This window comes from Rutilus rutilus (genome assembly GCF_951802725.1).
Source record: "Rutilus rutilus genome assembly, chromosome: 3".
NCBI lineage: Eukaryota > Metazoa > Chordata > Actinopteri > Cypriniformes > Leuciscidae > Rutilus > Rutilus rutilus.
Window position 1 is genome coordinate 47,907,692 of NC_140211.1, and position 13,047 is coordinate 47,920,738.

A 13,047-nucleotide genomic window follows, 5' to 3' on the forward strand; every position below is an offset into this window, starting at 1 on the left:
CAGCGAATACTTGTCACACATTTATGAGCCATATATCTTTATAAACATTTAAGTGTGTACTTTTAAATGATTGAATTCAAAATGAAAACAAATATTCTCTGTTTAAGTAATTTGTATAAAACCAACAAGATGTCCAGTTTCTCAAACCCTTGCTCATTATTTTTAATATGACCGTGACCGTGACCACGCCCACGCGCGCAAAAGAGATTGGCATGCAAATCTCCACTTTAAGGAACATGAACGCGCTCATTACCTCAAAAACAAAGCACCAAACTTCATCAGTCTCTGCTTTTCATCGAGTTTGGAAGACACGCTGTGAGCGTCAGCTTACATTGGATTTACCTCAGTAGAAGAACGCGATTTGAAGACAAGAAAGATGTAAGGTGAGAAATGTATTCTGATTTATATTAGTTAATGTTATTGTTGAATAAACTTCACATTGCAGTTGAACTGTTGCTAGATATATGCTGAATATTATAATGTTTAGACCCGTGTTCACTGTTAAATACTGTGTTTGTGGATATCTGCTCAAACGTAGATATGTATATGGTAACAATAATGTTTCATAGTTTGCGGCTCGATCGCTTCAGTAAATAACGCGCTAAGCAAAACGCGCCAAACATTAGGCTTCATGTTTTTACTCCAATCTCATTTCACAACGTCATAATGAATGGAAACATTTGAAGTGACATATGATAATCAATATATTTTTCTCTAGTGTAGTGTTACTGAAGTGTTCCTTTTTAACGACTGATAGGCTGCCTGCTATAGGTTATTGTTATTATTTTATGCAGCACTGCAGCCTATGCCTACAAGGCACATCAAACCTGGTGTTCATTATATATATATATATACAGTATATATATATATATTAGGGTGGCCCTTAAGTGTAGGAAAAATATATTTTTTTTCGTTTTTCTGCAGCCTGACCCACCAGAGTTGTTCCATTTATGCTAAAAACACCCCAGGAAAAAAATGGGGCAAAAATATTAATATTTAGAGGTAGCTCAAGCACATCAAAGTTCGCTGTTTTTGTAGGCAATTCTACAAGTCAGCAAAATTCTTCATTCTAAAACGTTTAGCATTGAGCATTGTATTCAATACTATACACAGTTTGCAGAATGCATCAAATCACGTAGTTAGTTAATCATTTGTAGTTAGTAATACAAGTAACTTGCCCAACTGTTATAATATCAGAGGTGAAACTGGAAGAACAGTGTGTTATTCAACCTAATTTTAATTTTTATGTAGGTGCAATCCTGCAGGCATTAAAAGAACATGGCAGCAGCTGAAATTTAAATATAACAACATAATTCAGTCAAGTAAGGCTTGAGCATATCATGGGTGTAGGCTACCTGACTTTACAAACATGTGACATATTAAATAACTAGCATCCAGTGTCTAGCAGTGCAGCAGCATTTACAGCTGAGGGAATTCCTGGAGGGACTTCAGAGCCAGTCCCAAAGATCCAAAGGCCTTCATAAAATGTAAGAGGTTTACATATGTGTTATTTTTTATATAGGCTATTTTTGATATTTCCATTTATTTTACTTTGGGTTAGGATTTTTGTTGGTCCCAACCGATTCTGATGGTAATATCTGTCTTTTGGAGCCTCCTGTCTCAACAGAACCCCAGGCAGTTGTAAGTCGCCTACTCAATTAATTATGACAAATAGTGTTATAAAGTGTACTCAGCCAAATGCTCATCACATGGGGATAAAGAGTTTCTGCTGCCACAGAGAGGCCTACAGAGGTAATGTCAATATTATGTGTCTACACATCAAACAATCTACACATTCACATTTTTTTCACATTTTTATGTGGAGTAGCCTATAGAATCTAAGTTTAAATCTAAGTATAAAGTATTCTTATCTCTCCTCCCCAGAGTGTGGAAGAACAGCAGGAGGACGGTCCATCAACTTCTGTTGCACAGATGAACAGTTCAGTGATTTTCAGTAAATGCCACAGTTTAATTCTGTAGAATTTGTTTAGAACTACATTATGTAACTCTAATCTACTACTGTGTTTTCAGTTGCCAGTTAAGGAATTATATAGACTTCATCTTATTTAAAAATAAATAAAAATAGCAATATTTTATTTATTAATAAAAGATTAATTTTATTAATGAAAATGTACTGAAAGAATGAATGAGGTGCTTAAACACTATACTTCCTCTTTAAAAAAGGGGAGGAGACCGAAAGAAACTCTGGGTTTACTGAAGAAAACCTGCTCCCGACCAGGTTAGGTTCACAGAGTAAGTTACCATGGTAACTGACTCTGAGTATAAGTTACCTCTCTTTCAGAAACGGGCTTGACTTACTCTGCTTTCTCGGGTTTAACATACCTCCCATTCTGAAACAGAAAACTCAGAGTTTCCCTCATTTCAGGGTTAACATACTCAGAGTTTTCACTTAACCTCCTTTCTGAAACAGGCCCCAGATGCCCCACTGATGAGTCCTGCTGACTTCAACATTCACATGAGTCTCTGTACATGAACATGGTAAAGTGAAAAATCAAACACCTTGGAAATTACAGGTATGTACGTTTCAGGAATGGCACAAAGGTGTGTGACTTTTCAAGTCTGTGTCTTTAGATCAGTGTGTTAAACAGTGGTGGAAAGAGTACTGAAGAAACATACTCAAGTAAAAGTACCATTACATTCCAAAAAATGTAGTGTGAGTAGAGTAAAAAGTACTTGTCCAAAAAACTACTTGAGTAAGAGCATGGGCGTCGGAAGAAAAAAAGAGTGGGTGGGTCCTCCCCCAGAAAAATGTTACTGGAGTAAATACCATTTCATGTATTCTGGTGCCTTTTAATTAAACAAGTAACCTAAACTCCACTTCACGTCGGGCAGTTCTTTGCCTCCATGTCGTGCATTAAATGCACAGCTCTCCGTGGATTATCCCCCTAATACCATGGTCATTTGCCAGCAATGACAACTTAAAGCTGTTATTGATGTTTGCAACGCAATATTTGAATGGAAGGGTACAATGGGCGGTTACTTTCGTCAGTTGCGGAGTTTAATTTATTAGGGAATTCCTCAAGTGCAATGGATTTGACTGACGGCGCTCTGAAAAGCGAACAGACAAATGCGCTTAATTAGAGATGGTAAAAGTGAGTGGGTATTATATTATTGGTCTTAAAAAGTGGGTGGGTCTTGTCCCACCCATATACAATGGTTCCGACGCCCATGAGTAAGAGTAAAAAAGTAACTTATTTAAAAGTACTCTTGAGTAGTGAGTACTGAGCTGCAGATTCTACCCCCTTATAATAAACACTGTGCACTACAATTTATAAATTAAAAAAAAATTGCACATACTGTAATTCACATTATATTTTGTTCTTTCTCAGAAAGATTGAAGAATATCTATCATCCATCTTTTTAAAATGCATCAAATCAGTACACTCATCACCATTTAAATCATATTATAAAATAAAAAAAAAAGCATTTAAAATTAGGCGAAAGGCCACTGAGCCTGAGCATGCTATTGTTGCACATAAAATATCAAATTCATAACGGTGCAAAGAATTCAAAAACCTTTAGAAACACATATGATAGTTCAGCATCACACACCATGAGATGAGTTAAATAGAGAGATTAAAAATACCCAATTTCTCTCCAAAACGGTACCAATTTTAGTGTTTTGATAAATGAGAATCACTAATATTATCAGATTACCTCACCTAATGCACTGAAAAAGGCTAAGATAGTAGACTAACACTAATTACACTGTAATTCCATGCCATTAAATATGTTACAATTTAAACGTAAATGCACATTGTTCTAGAAGGGTGGCATCATCCCTTACATTTTACACAGCTACATTTACTCACATTGTAATGCTGATAATATAATTTGTAAGGAAAATTGTGCATTAAATAGGGAATCAGCAGCATCCACACACAAAAAAAAACTAAAGTTGAACATGAAAAATGTTTTTGCCCAAGTGCACTTGCCAAATGAAGACGGATTGTATGAAATGGATCAATCAAAAAATGTTGTTTATTAACGACCTGTAGTCACGCACTGACAGAAACGCAGTTCAAGTTAACGCCATGGTTCATAAGGTGCCTGCATACTGAATCTGGCGGCATGGCGAGCGCGAGACGCGGCAGTGCACAGATCGTGACGCGCATCTCTCTATAATGTGATTGTGAAGTAAATGGGAGCGGGAATTCACCGCATTATGAACTCGTCACGCAACCTCACACCAAATGTTAGGCCCTGTAGATAGCCCAGCCTATATAAATATCATATTAAGCAGAAATGTGAAATGTATCTTAGCATATTACAGGAAGACGCTGATATCTGGATTGAATTGATGCTTGAAGAATGTACTTCCACAGCAGTCACGAGTAACAGCAGGTATAGGCGGTTAAAGTTTTCTATGCTTAATTTGATTTGATGACAGTCACGAGACCGATTACTCGATCCAATCACGTTGATGGATAAAAATAAAATTAAAACAAGCATGTAATGAGTAATGACCACAAACAGAAGGAAAATAGTGGAGTAAAAGTACCGATACATCACTTAAAATGTACTCAAGTTTTTAAACTACTCAAAAAAGTACAATTTCTGAAAAAAAACTACTTAATTACAGTAACGTGAGTATTTGTAATTCGTTACTTCACACCCCTGGTGTTAAATAATGAGCTTTTTTTGTCATTTGTTGTGTATCTTTGGATTATGTTGTGTTGTAAATAAATCCAAACAATCAAAAAGCCATTCTTTTTTAAATCTCCTCATTCTTTGTGCAAGGTTGCTCAGAATGATAGGGCCTGATAGCACCTAATAGGGCCATTAGGGGAGGGTGTTTGTCTTTCTCAAGTGTGAAAGCCATAAATATTAATTATGTGTTCACGCCTCCTCGCATAAAGCTTTCTTACACAAAACTTACAAATTTAAAATCGATATATTGTTTTATCTGAATGAGTTGTCAAGATGATTGTCACATAGTGCACATTGGAGCAAATATTCTAAGCTACGTGATACAATTTTCAAAAGTTGTGTGAAAAAATAATCAGTATGGGTTTCATGGCCTTATTTCAGTGACAATTGTTTTAGTTTTTTTCACAAACCACGCATAAATGTCATTATCTCAAACCTACAAACTTTTACATACATGGTGCTGATATATTATTGTAGCAGAGTTTGTGCTAAATACAGTGTAATCAGACTTTAGCCATGAAAATGTCACAAGTAACAGAAATAAGCACAAATATCAGAGCATGTCAGAACACCTCCAGGGCCCAGAAAACACCTCAGACCCCAGAGGGTTAAGGATGCTGCAGATTCAGTTTAAAAATATAATACATAAGTAAATAAATGTTTCCATGTGCGATGAGCTAAAAGTTTTTACTTTAAGGAGAACCAAAACTTTACCATTTATTCTGCATTTGAAGTTGCACATTTTATTTCAAAGCTTTCAAACAAAGAGCATTTCACATGAATAGGTGAGAAAATTAGCAGCATACAGAAAACCATTAATTTCAACAAAACCAGTTTAACACAAGTGAGGCAGAAAGCGGCCTGAACATCCGTCTGAGAGCTTCAAAGAGAGCCGAGACACACGGATTAACAAAAACACCAGACGACCAAGCTACAATTTCCTATTAATTATCTTCAAAAAATGAGAGAGAACACATTTTTAGTTTGGAAGAAAAATTGTTTTTGGGGATTACAGAATTCCAGCCCTCTATTCAGCTCCAGAGACATTCATTATGTTGCAAAGAGGAAAAAAAATCCCAATAACACATTTAGCTGTTAGTCACACAGGACCAAAACAACGTCAGCTGAAATTCACTTTGTGAGAGAGAGAGAGAGAGAGAGAGAGAGAGAGAGAGAGAGAGAGAGAGACTCTGTCAATGTGACAACCTGTAATCTTGTAGATCATTGGCATGAATTTGAGATTGAAATGACACACCATTATCATGACAGGATACATGGAAACATATTAGACTCCATTTAAATGTCTTCTCACATCTCAGAATGTCTAATTGATCCTTGCTGGCTGAAATGAGAAAGTTTACCCTTGGAATTTTCTATCTGACATGCAAACTGGAGACAGGTTTGATCCTGAGTTTGTGCTGACAGCAGATGTAAATGGTTTGTGTTTATGGTCTGATGCAATCCCAAGATGCAATAAAACACTTTTGTGAACTAAAGAATATTTATAGGTTTTTTTGTGTGTAACCGGGTGAAATGGAAGAAATACACACTGGAAGCAAACTAGGCCTATGCTTTTTGAAATTGGGGTTTTATTCTGACTGCTGTTTTAAATTAGTGACAGCGGTCAATGGGAGCACAATTAGACAGATAGAAGTCTAATTAAGAAAAACGTTTGACTTGTTTGAAGAGATTTCACAAAAAAAAAAGTGATTTCACTAGTTAGGCTAAAATAAATAAATAAATAAAACCCAGAAATTGTGGAAACAGTTTACAGTACATTTGAGGATGACAATCAAATGTCACAAAAAAGTTTAACCAGTGGATCAATGCCAAATCCACAAAATGCGTAACTTAATTTACACTGAAATACAGTGTAATGCACTGCAATAGGTTCAATTTAAATCAATTACTCAATACCGAACCAAAATATGGTACAACTGATTGAAATACATCAAAACAGACGCCAGTGGCTGAGGTACAAGAGAACTAAAAGCACATTAGCAAAGCCACAACCCCTGTTTCACATATTAACCATGCAGTACCAGAAATTTGTATCGAACCATACAGTTATACTGTCATAGAACATAGCTTAAAATCATTAACAGATTTATCAAATAAACATGGCATCAGTTTACATGGCATCAATAAAGATGGCATCAGCATTTTACCCCATAAATCACGAAACTTACGTAACGTTACCCAATCCTTTGCTAATCGCCACGAGGTTCACTCGTCACACATGCGATCCAAATACATCTACAAGAAATGTACACATCAAATGTTCTTTTAAATTCCGCTTCACAACATATTTGTGCATATTAAAGATAATGGAGTAATATTTACCAAGAAAGACGATAGTGTAAAGAAGTAAAGAAGTAAATCAGATCGATGCACGCACAACAACATGGAGCTCTCCTGTATAGTGAAAATGGCTTCTCTGTTCGCGCGCACGCATCCAGCACCAGTGAATAGTATTGCAAGAAGAGAGAGATTTCTTAAAGGGGCCACGAACATTTTTAACACAAAATAGAAACAATGTATAGCCTATTTATCAAGGGGGTAATCCAGCACCAGGAAAGCATACCTTCTATGGGGGCATCCATTGGCTAACAAGCCATCACCTGCTGTTAGCATTCCATTGACTCCCATTCATTTTGGCATCACTTTGACAGCGAATAACTTTACATCTGAGGCATTTAAAGATTCCATTTGTCCATTGTTTATTTCTAAAGAATCACGACAATGTATAAAAGGCTCCATTACCTTGTATCTTACATTATGGCCCCGTATAAGCCATTTTTGCATAAATAGGCTAACGATTGCGTCATAACCACGCGACTCTCTGTCGCACAGAGATTAATTACCGTATTACCGTATCAAGGAGAAGCTCGCAGGCAATCGGGGGGACGTGGAGGCATAAAGTCCGATAAAGTCAAGGGAGAAGCCCATAGAGAGTCATAAAGTTGCTCCTGCTCCTAGCTCATGGACAGCTCCTACTCACGCTCTCCGTCTCTGAAAGATTCGGAAGGGAATGATTCAGATTTCTTTTGGCACAGCTACTAGAAGACTTACAACTGTCAGACAGGTTGCTCACGTCACATCTACGTAGCTCAGTTTGAGGCTGCGCTGTATGCTCAGCCATCAGGAAGTGAGTGCTTCTAATTGTAACTAAAAGAAAGTCTGTTATAGTCTTTTGTATAAGAATACCTATTTAAATTACATACAATGTTCATGATTAAAGGCTACAGATTTTGAAAGGTTCTGCAGAACAGAAATGACCATCATCCTTCCATCGAAAGAATGAATGACAACTCTGCAATGGTGACCTTTGACCCAGGCAATGCTAGTTCATCTGTGTTTGTTTCTGTTGACTCCTGGAATTAATTTCCTTAAGAAAGCGTGTGCTCCAGTGGGGCATGAACAGACATTCATTAATTAGCATATGTTTACTAGATGATAGTAATCAGGCCTGGAGTGAGATTGTGTTTAATGAGAAAACACAATAATCGAGGTGTTGTAATGTTTTGCCGAGTGTTTGCCAGTTTAATCAGAGCACAGGGTCTCAAAACGGCAGATGTGTCAGGGACGACATGCTAATGAAGAATTCATCATGCACAATGGAAAATTCCTAACATCTCTGCTGTTTAAAGCAATCCATTGAGTCGGAATTGTTAGTTTCGGAAGCCACTGGCATCCAAAAAAATAATAGCTTTCTTCAGAATTAAAAATTCCCAATCAAAATCTGAAGCTTTGAATTTCACCACATGTGAATAGGGGAAAAAATAACTAATACCACATACTTCCCAGTTATTTATTTGATTTTATTTTATGTATTACAAGTTTTCTGAAATGTTATGTTTGAATATTCAAATAAGGTATTTTCCAAGGAGATTGTGAAGGATCAGAGGGTTGAGGTGGAGTCAAGGGCTCGGAGGACTGACAGGGATCCAGGGGATCCAGCCAGGACGGAGCTGGTGATGGGAAGCTCAAATGTGTATCTATGCAGCGCAGCGGGGTGGATGGATGAGTAGGGGAGCTGGAGGGGACCAGCGAAGGTGGGACCGAAGCATTACCTGACCTTGGTAGAAGAAATTGGAGAGGGCAGATGGGTGGGGACTCTGGAGACTTTGAACTGAATGGAGCAAAAAGAGATATTGGAGAACGTCTAGGTTACTAATGTATAGTGTGCTGGCTACATCGACTATTCCCGTGGGGCTGCTTGTGGAGTTTGTATAGCGAAAAATCAATGACAAAATTAACGGAGCACACAACTGATATGGTCCGATGGGTGATAGATAGGTAATTATAGTTTTAGGGGGGCAGAATGGCAGACAAAGGGGGTGAAGCCCCCCAAACAGGGTGTAGAACCGCCCCTGCTACAAATGCAAATAGATAAATTGTAATAAAATAAACACTTAAATGTGTATTTTTGATGTTTTCTTTCCACTAGTCTGAAACACTTTATGAAAAGCCGAATAGCCCACAATCTTAAAATTGATCAGTATATGAAAGAATAATGTTTTTGCCTGAAGTGTCTTGCCTTTAATCTTTTGCACGATACGGCCCCATATATGGGATTTTCATTTCTGTGCCCCTGAGAGTATGGTCCCACATATGGGAATTAGAATGTTCAGTGACGTCACATAACTGCCAGATTCAAACTGAGCTTTCACGCTTTGGCTGGCGCTGAGCCAGAGACAGACGCGCTCAGCGCTTGTCATATCTCTATTCTTCTATTTCGAGACAAACTGATGAATTCACTTGCTGTAAATCCAACTGAGAGGACTCTGAATTGCAGCGCAAACTAACATGGCGGCGCCTATCTCACGTTATAGATCAAGATCAAGATAATTTATAAAGGTTTTAAAACGACAAAACACATTACTTACATGTATTTGAGAATCGGAATATCAGATAGTTGATGACTATGGTAAGTTGATGATGTTGGTAAGCGTGTTTGTGAATATTTTGAATAAAAAAGGAAAAACGAAATAAAAATGATACATCTGTCATACAGTGTTATTTTGGCTGCGGTGTGTCACGTGACAAACATGACGCGTCACCATGGAAACAATAAGGGGAAATGTTCTAAAATAATGGTCGCCTTGAAAAAACTCTCTCTGGGGGGGGGGGGGGGGGTCAGTTAGAATATTTTAAAATTACGAGTAAAAGGGTTCAAATAGAAACAAGTAGTGCAATTGTGTTGTAAAATGTAATCAAAATGTGTTGCAAGTAGTCACGCAAAAAACGCATACCTGTGGCAACATTTCTCCAAAATTATTATGTTGCTTCTTGCACATTGTATGACACTTTAAAAGTGAAATGTCCAGTAAGTGTCGCTGAAAGTTCAGTTTAATCCAAACCAGATGAATGTGTCACAAGTGCTATAGTTGCAGACAATCACAATGATGAAGACAAAAGTCATATTCCAAAAATATTAAGTCTTAAAACTAAACAGAGCATTAAAACATGAATAGAATTACATAACCACTTTTTTTTTTTTTGATAACATGAGTGAGAACTGACCAGGAGAAACTCAAACACAATATATACAATCGGGAATCACCTGTCGGCCCAACGACGGAATCCGATGTCGTGGGCGAAGGTATGCTTGTAGGACTTTTCAGCAATTCTTTGAAGTTCACTTAATTTATTAGAATATTGTTTCAATTTTACTTATTTAAGCTCCGCGCTTAATCTGACTCCAATTTCAAATGATAATTAAATTTAGATTGTGTTTCCCATTAGGAACTAATCATAAGTATTAATTTAGATCTTTGATTATTCTGGGTATTCCATACTTTCACATTTTCATTCATTAGGGACCCGGTATCGCTTAGAGTCACACTCGGGCCGGGTTGTGCACTCACATACACAAACTCGTCAGTTCTGACATTAGTCAGAGGATACAGGGTGAACTATTTACCTTTAAGTGGCCACACCCTGCTTGCTCATAACAAAAAGTGTACTTTTTATAGTCACGAAACTGCAACTTGTGAAGTCAGTCAGAAGGCCCCAGAAGATGTGCTCCATGATCCATTTATTGGGACTTCGGTATGATCTATCCTTAGCAAAGATCTGCTGTAATACCAGACTTCACTTTAATCTACTAGATATAATTATTTAAGAATAATACAGAATAAATCAAATATAAAAATTTTATTTGTCAGGTAAAATGTATCATGCCAATTACAGAAGTAAACAATTTGAAGCAAATTCAGATATAATAAATAAATAACATATATTGCTCAAAGAATGAATTTAAGATTAAGAAATGCATACCTGACAGCAGGACACACTGTTAGACTTTTCTGTAATTTCTACAGTTAGTAGGGAGGTTAAGCCCAAAAAAATAGGCCTTTGACTTCAAGTCATGATGCAAAGGTCGCCTTTGGTATGGAAGTACCTTAGGGTCATACAAATAAATTTATCCTAAGACACAAGTGAGATCACACTTTGTATCAGAAATAAACAGGTTTTTTTTCAAAAATGGCCGCCAATGCGCCGAAAATACTCTGACACCAAATTTGTCATTATAGCGATAACAGAAGCAAAGATATGGGCTCTAAAGTGTGCATTTTGGGGGCCAAGGAATCCAATAAATAATGCACTGGCCCCTTGCACACATGAGGTGGGTACCTCCAGTTTGGTGGGTAAATCCAGTTTGTTTTTTCTAAATGGTTCATGACTGTTTCAGGAAGCACGGAAGGGAGGGGGGTGGGGGGATGGGATGAGGAGGAGGGAGGGTCGAGCTAGCCTCCGTTTTGTTTGACAATACTTTGAACGTCACCAAGAAGTGACGTCACCCAACATCGCTTAGAGCACCTTTAACTCAAGGACTGAGTATGTGAATTTTACTATGGAATGCGATCCAGTAAGCATCAGTTTTCTTGATGTTAGAGTATACATTTGTGATGCGATCTGGGAAAACCCGTCGGATGTCGCTCTGGGCCATTTTCAGTAAATTCCAAAATAGTTTGAATGTCAGTTTTTTTGTCAAAAATTTGTTTTCAGTAAATTATTATTCTATAACATCTTTTCTCTTATCTCTGAAAATATCTTGGCAAAATTCCCTTGTTTAGTGCAGAAAAACAGCGATTTATAGTGTCAAGCTTAAAATACTCTCTTTCTCTAATGCATTCTATGCGACCATTTTCTCTAACGCCCAGCAGAGGTGAAAAAAAAACAATCGCTTGAACAATCTCATCAAGGCAGGGCATTTATCTCTCGTCTGTTAACACTGGCCCACTCAGTGCCTAATTAAGCGATCCGAACAGATAGACAAAGGGTGCATATCCGTTCAGATTTTGGACATTTGGAACAGCAAAGGTCAGATGAATTACCGAGCCTGCTCAAGCTTCGTTCCTTCGTGCTTCACAGAAATTATCCTATAGCGGCTGCTAACATCCTTTTGGGTTCGAAGTGGTGGCAAAACTTTTGTTGAATGTGCTAACGAAGCTCGGTTGAGGCAGATCTTCTTGTTAGACGATCATGCTATTCCTGAGACGTTTATCTGGCAATCAGTAGTCTCCAATTTCATGATTAAGGTCGCGTAAGCACATTCCTGACCACTGCAATGCCATAGCTACGCACTTTAGTCTTCATGCGGCCCTTATCCATCACCCTGCCCTCCTCTAACAGTGATCATGTAAATTAGTCGCTCTGCTCAATCCAGCTAGACTGTATATCACTGAAGGTGTGGCTCCCTACACCTTAAAAGCTTATATTTCTGCAGTATTGTTTATAATGTTTTGCTTTTCTTTTCAGATTCCTTTATTTCCCATCCTGATCACGGCCGGTTGTTCCTTCCTCGTCTACAATTACGGAATCGATGTGTGGTGGGTCTCCAGTGTCCCCAGGGTGTGTGTGAGGGGTTCGGCTTGGAATGCCCCAAATATATTTTCATATACTATGCTGGAATTGTCTTTGAGGCTGAGTAAAGTGCATGGTTTTTGTCTGTCCCTTTGGATGCAGTCGGGCTGCTGCTTCCGGCACAGGGGGTGGAGTTTCAACAGCTCGTTTTGCAGCTTTGATTACCTCTCACAGACAATTTCAAAACTTTTAGCTTTATATTCAAATCGAGTCAGTCAAAGATGGAGAGACTCAAGAAGCGTCAACATGTAGACCCTATTTACGGATGGTTAGTTAGCTTATGCGTAGTTAACTTCTAGTTACTGATTAGCTCATTGTCTCAATATGCTATAAATCATATTCCGGGAGCTGGATTTTTATAACTTTAGGGTTTGTGATGCCATTAATTCAGAAGGAATGCCGCACGGCCCCTCTCAGCGTTGTTGATTAGTCCTTTAAAAGCAATCTCTTTAAATTAAATCTTCAATGCTTGAACTTTGTGCATTGTAACTTTGCAGATGTTGT